Genomic DNA, 12,176 nt, shown 5'->3' with positions numbered 1-12,176 from the left:
GACGCTGGTGTTCGATTGTTGTTTGGGAAAGTCGAGCATTGTGATGACGAATTCATTGAGGTTATGTTGAGATGCGTATAACGTGTACTATTTGGCCTCGAAAATGCGTTTTTCTTTCCGTGGAAGAAACTGGTGCAGTTGTGGTATGATTGGTGATCTATGACATCAGCGGCAACGTCGTGGAATAGATTATGGACTCCGATTGTTCGCCTCTGGCTGAAGTGTGGGCAGAGGGCAGAGCTCTTAAGCTGCTATAAGACCACTTATTCAGCTGATGTCATCTGCTCTTAGCAAGTCAGACAACTCCTGCACATTTCGTGGCGCAGTGCCAAACTCATTTGCGATCGTTTTTAGGGGACGGTGGGTCCTGGATCTGCCTATGTACCATGTCCTCTACTGGATTGCAACGACATCAGTTTCCTTTTTTATTGTTTGTTTTTTTAGCGGGTGGGTGGAAATATTGATGGTCTTCTATGAGTACCCGGTTATCAATCTTGTGTTTTTGTTTCAACGTTTAACCAATTTGTTATTTTCAGGACATTGGTCATGGTCAGGACACTGCCAATACTGCCGGTGACCGAAATGCTACGGCCTTAGTTTCATGCCACATTTTTCCAATGGAAAAAATATATTTTGCACTCTTCATTTAGGTGCAACATTACTTCTACTGCACAACACGAATGTGCAACCTTAGTGCTACAGACTATATATATATATATATATATATATATATATATATATATATATATATATATATATATTTGCATCTATATATCATAAAACTAATTGCTCTAAGAATATCGCCCCACATTAGTTGTATTGCCAAACTGGTAGTGTTTTTTGCGTCATTTTACCTCCGCCTGCAGTAATTTTACGCCAAATTAGTGATATACCACAAAACCCATGCTTTTACAATACACCATCCTTGTTGGCATGCAAAATATAGCATAATCATTATTTCTTTTCACAGTTGCTTCCCCTGACAATGCTTCTATAGGGCATTATTGCTACACGGCAAAATGTTTACTTAAAAACCCATACCGGTTATAACTTCTACTGCAAAAACATCCTGGTGTAACGTTTCCAAGATGCAACGAGAAAAAAGCAGCGCATTTACACTTCCCAGTATTTAAGTACCGAGGAGAAAGGTAAGCAGATGAGGATGAATCGAAGTGGGACAGAGGACTGGACCAAAGACATCACAGAAGGCAAGGCTGGGGATGGGATCAAGGACAGACCAAGGCCTAATGACGGATGGCGGGACAGGAGATAGAATTGATGGCAGACTGAGGCGTGGGTTTCAGTGGGTTCCAATGTGTCGTGAAAAACTTCCCGTGGCTTTGAGGCGCCTAGTCCGGTAAAGGCTACGCAACTTGACGGAACAAAAACGTTAAGTCCATTTCCCTCGATTGCAGACAACAAAAAAGTGCTGATAAGCTGCTGCTTGCAACAGTATCTGGTAACACACGCTTATCCGCCATTCCGGTAAGATCCTAGCCTCGGTCACGGCTGCTTGCCGTCGCATGCACGGCTGTGATTTTCAACAAACGCTTGGGGCCACAAGAGGTTTCGGGGCAGGCGAGGAAAACGGTTGGAGGGCTAGCATTTTGAATGCTCAGTCACGAAACAGACGTAGGGAACAACACTGTATGCAGCCGGTTTAAACTGCCGTCTGTCAGAGACTCGTAACCTCTCCCCGCATACTAAGTCACCTTAACCCAGGCCCGGCCAGGGAAAGTTGACTGCCATCAACGATTTTTCTAGCACGGCTCAGAAATGGGCGCTAGCAGCAGCAACAAAATTGTGATATTTGTTCAGCTCTTCTTTCGACATCGTGTAAATTTTTACGAGTGCGAATTTAAGGTTTCGATCTGCTAAGCCTAATGATTTAATTCATAAGAAGGAGGTCAACTTCCAAAAAATATTAACCACACATAACGTTTTTGGAGGTTATTTGTCCTCACTTCAAAATGTTATTGCAATATAACATCATTGTACTTACAGTCTGTATGTTACATACTTGGGGGAACGGAAGAGGTCAGTGACTTAAGGTCGGGTCAATGTTTTTTGTTTTCTCGTACTTAATGCATATTTGTACACATATTTGTGTAGTTTTGGTGTTTGCATATGAACAAGAGAGTGCGAACTTACATGCATAATCATCATATGACCAGAGAGTACATAACCTCAGGCAAAATCATGCCATTTCTGTGGGGTTGCCTTCTGCAAGACACATGTCGATCTCAAAATACACTTTTGTTAGGCAATGTTGAACGCAAAATTCCAATATTCCACACAACAGATTCTGGCATCATTCTAATGCATAATGAGATGAAATTAAGTCACGTAAGAACAGTGAGGTCATTTCGTTCACTCAAGACCATATTATGTTTCCCAAAGTCAGTGAGCTCTGTCGTCTGTTCGCTCGTGTCCTCTTCCCGCGTACTATGTGACTCTAACACACGCCGCGGCAGGGAAAGTTGGCTTCCCCTAAGATTTGTCTAGCGACGCTCAAAAATGAGCGCTTGCAGCAGCAGGAAAATCGCTGTACCTATTTGGTTTTCATTTGACAGTCGGTAAATTGTCGCACGTGCGAGCTTAATGTTTCCATGTGCTAGAACCTATGATCTAGGCAATATCAAAGAGGTCAACTTTTAAACGAAAATGGATCACACACAACGTTTTCGTGCGTCACTCACCATTCCTTAAACCTGCTAATGCACTGGAACACAATAGCACCAACCGTTTGAATGTTTTAGGATTATGGAAACGGGTGAGGTGACTAACTTGAGGTCAGGTGAATTTTTTTCGCAGTAGACATATTTGTGCGCATATTAACACTCGGTTATGCGCATTTGTGCACATAACCGAGTGTTTGACGAAGCTATACGTCTTTGAGATGCTTTATTAGGCAACACAAGCATTAAATGAGCAAATTATGTTGACCTCAGTTCAGGTATGAAGGTCAGACCAAGGCCAAACCAACCTGTTTTATCGTTCTAGGGGTTGCTGTACGGGGTAGTTTCCGATGCTTTTGAGCTCATTGATGGCAGGAACCGCATCACACATCTTCCATTGACTTCTTAGAGGTCAGAATAAGTCATTGACATAACATGACCGAGGTCGACATTTTTAAGGAACATACTGCCTAGCGTAATCTTTATCGCTTATTCAAATGCAAAACTCAGGGCGGTCTTGTACCATTTTTGTCACCATGACCTTCAAAAGGTCAAGCAGTCATTGACCTCAAATGATCTGGTGACCTTTTGCTTAGAAACAGTTATCTAGGTTCTGCGGGCAATTCGGAGACCAGCCTGAAATTTTACATTGTTTGATCTTATTTGACCCAAAGATCATGACCTAGTGACCTTAAACTTTGACCTGAGTGAATTCACGTACAGGTCAACATACCCTGCAAATTTGGCGGCTTTCTTAGTTCTCGAGATCTTAGGGGGGTCAAATTGACCCCCCACCCGAGCGAAGGGTATCTGGCCGGCCACTCGGGCTCGTGTTAAAGCTTGGCTACCCAGGTACCCAGGCGGGTGTAACTTGATAAATTCAGAACCCTTTTGTCTTCAGAACTATGCCTACTTTTACATGTGGAATGCGGTAACGTTTGGCCTTGAAAACCGAACCAGCGATGATGTAGCTTAGTAGTGGTTGCACCATGCACTATGTGAAACCGGCCGAAACCGGTCATGACTTTTGTGCGTAGACCAAGCTAGTTGGCTTCAGTTCAAGATGGTTCGGTTCGGATGTGAAGCAGAGGACACCAGAATATCCAGAGATGTTAAAAACCGGGCCGCTAAAATGTTGGGTTACATGGGCTCAGTGGGTTTCAATGTGTCATAAAAAACTTCCGGTGGCTTTGAGGCGCCTAGTCCGGTAAAGGCTACACAACTTGACGGAACAAGAACCGTTCACTCCATTTTCCTTGATTGCAGACAACAAAAGGCGCTGACAAGCTGCTGCTCACAACAATATCTGTTAACACACGCTTATTCGCCATTCCGGTAAAATCCTAGCCTCGGTCACGGCTGCCTGCCTTCACGAGCACGGCTGTGATTTTCAAGAAACGCTTGGGGCCACGGAAGGTTTCGGTGCAGGCGAGGAAAACGGTTGGAGGACTAGCATTTTGAATGTTCAGTCACGAAACAGTGGTAGCGAATAGCAATGTTTGCAGCCAGTTTGAACTGCCGTCTGTTAGAGACTCGTAACCTCTCCCAGCATACTAAGTCACAACCCACGCCCGACCAGGGGGAAGTTGACTGTCATCTACGATTTTTCTAGCACAGTTAAAAAAATCAGCGCTAGCAGCAGCAACAAACTGCAATACCTGTTCAGCTCTTCTTTGACATTGTGTAAATTGTTATGCGTGCGAATTTAAGGTTTCGACCTGCTAAGACCAATAATCTAGTTCATACCAAAGACGTCAACATACAAAAAAATTAACCACACATAACGTTTTTTCGGGTTATTTGTCTTTACTTTAAATTGTTATTGCAATGGAACATCATGGTACTTACATTTTTTATGTTACAGACTTGTGGGAACGGAAGAGGACGGTAAAGTAAGGTCAGGTCAATGTTTTTTTTTTGTTTTGTTTTTTTTGCTATCTCGTACTTAATGCATATTTGTACAATCCATAACCATCATATGATCAGAGAGTACATGACCTCAGGCCGGATCATGCCCTTTCTGTAAGGGTGTCTTCTGCAAGACACATGTTCGTCTCAAAATAGGCAGTTTTGATCGGCAATGTTGGACGCGGAATTCCAATATTCCACAAAACTTATTCTGGCATTGTTCTAGTACACAATGAATTTTAGAAGAATTTTACTCCACGTTTTTCTTTTTTTCCCGAGGAAACTTGACCACTAAATTGCATCACTCCCAAAATGCATCAGCGAAAGAATCAAGAAATGTGTTCTGATTTAAATTTACAAGATGAATATCACCATTTGAGCACTTCTTTTAACAGATTTTAAGTCAGATCAGCTGATAACAAAATTTTGCGGGAGAAGTACCAGTTTTTATATTTATTTAGCTACTTAGCTTTTCTTGGCATCATACGAGCGTGACATCACTTAACTCTTCCTTGCTTTCCGATTGCCTTTGAGGGTACCAGCTGTTGCTTAAAATCCTGACCAATTTCTCAGCAAAATGTTCCAACTGCCAAATTGTGCGTCTTTTATACACAAATTGGATTAATTCGCCAGCCGCCCAAACATGCTTAATATGTACCCAAGCGTGCACAATTCACAGGGAATGAAGGAGGCAATTTGAAGCACGGAATTTTTTACCGCCATTTTTGCGTTGTTAAGCACTCAGTTAGGCGTTTTTGTTTTTTTCTTATTTGTGGCGATGCTCGATAACGATAAATCTAAGATTTTCCAGTGTCTACTTCACCAGGCTATCTCGCCAGGCCATCTCATGCTGTCATACATAGCTTTGGGACAGGCCTGACGCAGATAATGCAGAAGTGTTTGAGGGCGAAATTCCAGGGAGCTAGAATCGCTTTTCAACTAGGGTGGGAGTGAAAAATTCCATCGCAAAAAGACCGTGCGAGAGTGAAAAAATCAATTCGTCAAAGATGGAACCTATGAGCTTGTGACTGATGTTTCAGCAAACAATGACATTTATTTCAAGTTGGCATGGACGTTATATCAGAAACATGACAAAACTATTTTTTTTTTTTACATCTCAGGCCACTCAAGTGGAACAGAATACATTAAAGCATAGTAATTTCATCACAACATCATAGCAATTTTAATCACAGTAATTTCATCATGACATTTTGGGCCATTTAAGTGGAACAGAATACATTAAGGCATAGGAATTTCATGACAGTGTAATGAGCATAAAAAATTATTAACAACAATAAATTGATGCTGCACTTTGCACTTTCGTTCCACAGCACGTTTACCACAACACAAAGCAAAGGAATTCAATAACAAAATGACAACAGGAAATTCAACAAGCATGAAAGACTCAAACAAAAAAACAACAACATTGGACTCATACACATCAGCCCATCACCAAGTGAAACACAATAGGCATACCTCTGGCTTCTGTTCAGATGAGGTCAGGAAAAACAACATTTGGTCACTGTTTCTTACAGCTTATTTAGCTTTATATTATTAGCTTGTATAGCTCATATAGCTTAAAAATCTTTATATTATCTATATTTTGCTATTTTATATTATAACTTATGTATTATATCATTAGCTTGTTTTTGCCTGGTTTCAACTCCCATTTCTATTCCGTTCATTTGTGTATGCTTGTTGACATCAGATAAAGTTGACAACACGCAAATCAAAACACTTTTAATCGCTTTGAAACACTTATTTTGATTGCCATGGTTAACCTTTGTCAAGGGCAATAATGGGTATGCTCCACAAAACAATCTCTCTTCTCCAAACTAACGCAACTTTTAGATGATAATGCTAGTATTGCTGCTTGCCTTTTCAGGTGCAGTAAAGACATCCATTAAGGCTTGTTTATTCATATTTAATTACAAAATTTGAGATGTTGGCTTCACATTTTAAAGGGACTGGTCTGACCATTTGTTACGTATTAATATTTAACTCATATTATAATTGCTATGCAGCTTAGAGCATCCCTGTGTTAAAAATATAGTGCACAGATACAGTACAGTCATTTGCCGGCCAGCAAACCATGACAACTATAGAAAACATCTGGGCAAAGCGGCCATGAGGAACCACTTAAAGAAATTTGGGGCAAATAACCCAGAATATTGCACGAAATCAGCAAATTGCACGCCTTGCGGTATTGTAATTTGTCTTATGACAAAAGTCGATGGATTAAAACAGAAAATAGCTGACTCTGGTTACCAACCATGTGTTGAAGGCAAGAAAGGTAAGTAATTACTTGGTCCACAGGAGACTAACTGGCTTCTTTCTGCTCCCCAAAAAACAAAAAGGCAGTACCTTTTGCATGGTCTGCTGGCAGACAGAGCCATCCCACTCACCCCCCAAATATATATATATATATATATATATATATATATATATATATATATATATATATATATATCAATCATGCCCACCAACCTACGAGATTAAGATGCGAAACAAGTAAGAGGTGTGCATGATAAACATCTCCAGAGAGCAGAATTTCGCCGTGAAACACTTCTGTATTAGCTGCGTCAGGTCTGTCCCAAGGCTCTATATGGCAGCATTTGGATAGCCTTGCCAGGTAGCCTGGTGAGTTGGACACTCGAAAGGCCTAGATTTATCATGATTGAGCACCGCCATGAACCAAGAAAGCGGTTAACCGAGGGTTTAAGAGGGCACAAATGGCGGTAAAAATAAGTTTCGTGCTTCAAATTGCCTCCTTCATTCCCTGCGAATTGTTCACGTTTGGGTGCATATCAAACATGTTTGGGCGGCTGGCGAATTAATCCAATTCATGTATGAAATATGTACAAGTTTGCAGTTGGAGCATCTTGCAGAGAAATTGGTCAAAATTTTAAGCAGCAGTTGGTAGCTCTTAAGGCAATCGAAAAGGAAGGAAGAATAAAGTGGTATCACACTCGTATGATGCCAAGAAAAACTAAAGTAACTAAATATAAACACTGGTACTTCTCTCGCAAAATTTTGTTATCAGCTGATCTGACCTTATAAATCTGTTAAAAAAGTACTCAAGTGGTGATATTCATCTTGTAAATGTAATTTAGAACACATTTCTTGAACCTTTCACTCATGCATTTTGGGAGTGATGCAATTTAGTGGTCAAGTTTCCTCGGGAAAAAAGAAAAACATGGAGTAAAATTCTCTACCAGGTCTTGTTGATGTTTGTACCAGTCTCTGCTTTCGTGGTGTGCTGATGAGACCAAAAAGTAGGGGGTGCGTGAAAACCTTGCATTTGGCGTACAGCTGCAGATTGTGAATGATTTTGTAAACAAACCAAACTTCATGGGTGCAAGCAGCTGGTGTCGCTGGGGTCCTTGGGCTTGGAGGTACCTGGCGCCCTTGCTCTGTGCATACATAGACATGATTCAGATGTAGGCGAGGCAGGACATAGCCATAGGTGTCCAGGTTCTGTGGAGCCTCGTTTATGTTTGGTGGTTTCAAGTCAGATCGGTTTTGGATGACATCTGAAAAGCTCGAAAGGGAAATAGGGGTTTGGCATGTGCGATTAGACAATGCCTGGCAGGAGTGAAAAATTCACGTAAAATATGTGGAAAAGGAGTGAAAAATTCCTTCCCATAGGGTGTTGCTTGACACCCAAAGTCGGCAATTCTAGGACACTGACAAAATGTTTTGGGGTTAAAAACACCAAGAAACACTCAAGTTTCAGACACTGGTTGCCACCTAGGTGTATGATAAACCATGTATGGAAATGTGAAAAATAAAGCGTGTGAATGTTGAATGGAATCGCCTTTGAACCATACCGGGAAATGAGAAACGAGTACCAGCATTGCACCGGTCTGTAGATTAGCAAAGCCCTCACTTCCTATGCCCTACACAGACCAACTCAAGCTTGAACACGACTTAATCTACCATTGACGACGAACCGCATTAATTGCCAAGGATACAACGAACATTCATAGAAAACCGCACGACCAACCACCTACCGCAGACGGCCGCCTTCTCACGCGCCACCACAGAGTTGTCATGGCAATGCAACTAAGACAATTACTCGCAATTCAGCGCCGAAAACGTCTCAACTATTCAGCGGCTTGCGCCCGCCTCCCAGTTCGGGTTGGAGATTGAACATAGCAAAACCCTCCAATTGATTATAATGATTCGCCTCCTCGTGGCTGATTTGTCAAGAGCATGAATATTCCGCTCGCGCTCATGCGTTGAACAGATTTGTAAACATTTGAAGGGAAGCTGTATAGAGATGGGCATCACGATTATGAAGGACTTATTTGTACTGATCCAGAACCGCCATGTGGTTGTGTTTTTGGCCACTTCCTGGTATCCGGAGTACAAAAATACTACGACAGCTGTGGATTTAAACCAAGTTAAATTTGTCACTTATAGGTGCAAAATTAAAGCTGGTAGTTCTGGCTTCACAAAAACACCCTTTTAAATTGAAAAACGTTGCTATAGCCGAAAAACTGTTCGGAGACAGCCATCTCACTCCAACAAAAACACCAGGACATCAGAGTAACATGAACCCATTACTTTGGCCCGGAAAATTAAGGAGAAGGGTTAAATAGGACAAAACATCCATTAATTGCGACCTAAATTATCATGCTTCGCAATATCGGTTAAAACGCATCAAGATCTATTAATACCTTGCATTATCCGCCGGAGTCAGCGGAGTGACTGACTCCGATCCCTTTTGGCCGGTCTGCACGGGTCTGTCAGGCATTGTACTTGCGCTACCTCGGTAAATCGGTTAAGAGTGCTGCCTGTCTCTATTGTCCGGGTGGGACGTGCAGGGCGTCATGTGTTGACCGGGAGTGAGAAGGTGGAGGGCATGAATGTTCAGCTGTTTTTAAAACCAGTTAGCTGATGGAGCGTGAGTAGCGTGACCGTGGAGGCGCATGAGTAGCGTGATTGTGGTGGAGCATGAGTAGGTAGCAGTTTGTGGCATGTTCATTTGCATTTTTTGCGTACCATTTTTGTCTGGCTGTGCGTAGCGTGCCCATCCTCCATTTTTGAGGGTATATAAGCCCGGTGTGTAGCCACCCTCCACTTTGAAGAGTGCATAAGCCCGATACGTAATGGTCCTCCGTTTTGAGGAGTGTAAACAAAGAGCCTTCCATAAATTGCAATCCAATGTATATGCACATGTGTTTCAGAGTACAGAGTATGAGTATGTGTTGCTTCAGTGTGCTATGTTTAATACTGATGTTTCCTTCCATTTAAAGTGATTTTACAAGAATTGTTGAAAGCAAAAAGCGGTGCTTTTGTTGAGGGCCACCTATTGTACTATTAACTCACAAAGATAACCTAAATAAAGCTGCAATGACCTGCAGCACTTGGATAATATTGTACTCCACTATAGAAAATGTGTACTCAACTACCAGGAAAATTTTTGGAATTTCCAACACTGCCAATTGTTTTTCTTTTTTATTTCTTTCACTGAGAAAAACAGTTCACATTTCTGCTTGAAGAGCTTTAGGGCAAGGCTTTGGTCAGCAGCCTTCCAATCCATGCGAGGTATGAAGAATCAGACATTTTTTGTTTTCTGCGGCGGTTGCGGCGCACGTGACGCGCACCATCGAAGCTCTTAATTTGGCCCATCGCTACTAGATATTTCCTCCCTCCTTTTTAGATTGTGCTGCAATGTGGTCTCGCCCCGCTGCCACCATGTGGTATCGTGTCCGAGTCTTATTTATCAGTAATTGGTCTTAAACGTCATATATTATGCTCGTCCTTTTCGTCTATCTTCCAGACCCCACGTCATGCGGCAATATATAAGCATTGTGCGCCACCGAACGCAAACGATATAAAAGGGAAGCTGTCACTAAAATATACGTCCGCTACCGTAGATGGTAGCACATCGCATGATGTAGCCTAGTTCTGGAGAATCATTTGGGCTTTATGCCAACTTATTGCATGACGACTTTCCAGGTTTGAGAAGGGGCCGTATCCCCCGCCCTCATCAGATATACTCCGAGAAGCCAGTCTTTTTGGTGACCACCAAGTTGTCAACTTATTCACTTAAGAACTGAGCGCTTACTATTTCTGTCAGCTAGTCGGGTTCAGTCAGAAGGCCAGCATTAGCATGCTGTGATACAACAAAATTGGTACACACTTGGCAGCTTTGGATACAACAACAAATTATGGCAACACACAATATTTTCTAAGATACTGGAATTAACAGGCCCTCATCAGCAATGAGGGGTGCCTACACATCATGTAAATGTGTCAGAGTAAGAAACATGGATCATCTGGCAGCTTACAAGCTCTTCCAACCCTCATAAGTCTCACAAGAAATTGTTTTGAGCAGGTACTTCTGTTGTAATCACGTTGTGTGCCTAGTCAAACGCTTAATTTAGCTTTACATGCATGATTGCTAGAGCCATCAGACTGATGTCGACGGATTCGAACTGCATAACTGACTTCTTCCGATTTGCTTCTGATCTACGAGTGTTCCAAATACCACACATTTGGGTTAAAAACAGCAGGTATGGAGTTTGGAGGTGAGGGACACAGGTCACTGAAGGTCAACGAAAGCGAGTCGGCGAAAGATGTCCTGTCAAATGGAATGTAACTCGACATCCTCCCTTTAGCTGCCGTCGTCCAGCCATTTCTTAAACGCTTCCCCTAACGAAGAACAAAGCCAATTCACGTTCGAGAATCTGCGACAAATTCGCCGTAGCGGTGTAACTGGCTCAACGTTGCTCGTGTCCAGACTCTCCAAGCATACCACGTCCAGTTATGCACGGCAGTTCCAAATCAAGTCTTGACCATCGCTGTGCGAAGGTTCAGCGCGTCTGCCGTCCGCTGGGCGTCGCTGACGTTCTTTTGGCTGTCCGCAGGGCCCGCCCAACTCCTTCCGCGCGTGCCAGCGGAGTGACCAGGTGGAGGCGGCTGTGATTCTGCCGGAGGAGGAGGAGGAGGAGGCGGACCTGCTAGTCGACATGTCGGAGTCGGGCGCTTCCGACAGGTCAGCGACACGTTTGTCGGGAATGCCTTACATCGGCGTCTATCGTTGGTCGTCGTGCGGTCGGATAAGAGCCGATCTCTGTTTTCTTCACTTTCGTCCACACTGGTCTAGCGCGACTGAATTTATACAGCACTTCCAGCGCGGACATGAGCAAGTGAGCAGTGTCAGTCGACCCTGAGGTGATACCCAGAAACCTGCTTGAGCCATATGCCTATCCTGATCCCAGACAGCCCTGCATGCCTGCTCCTGATCGTAGATGACCATTACCCTCCTGATCGGGGTATATACCGTGCACTCCTGACCTTCGCGCCTGGTTCCGGTCCGAGCCTGTAATCCGTGCTTCTGTCTCGGAACTGTTCTGCTTGAGAGCGATTCCAGCAGATTCTGCCTGACGTGATCCCGGTGGTTCCATCTGCTCCTGACTCCATTGGCCTGACCTCTGGTGGTTCCATTCGTACCTGACTTCTGATTCCCTCTCCCGCCCCTGATCACAATGACCCCGCCCTCTGCTTCCGGTCGGCGGCGACCCTGCCGGTGACATCCGACATCCGGGCCGTCGGCGGCGGCGGCGGCGGCGGCCCGGC

This window comes from Pollicipes pollicipes, unplaced genomic scaffold (genome assembly GCF_011947565.3).
Source record: "Pollicipes pollicipes isolate AB1234 unplaced genomic scaffold, Ppol_2.1 Scaffold_4740;HRSCAF=5597_pilon_pilon_pilon, whole genome shotgun sequence".
Lineage (NCBI taxonomy): Eukaryota > Metazoa > Arthropoda > Thecostraca > Pollicipedomorpha > Pollicipedidae > Pollicipes > Pollicipes pollicipes.
The sequence above is the reverse complement of the archived record's forward strand: the minus strand, read 5'-3'. Positions refer to the sequence as shown.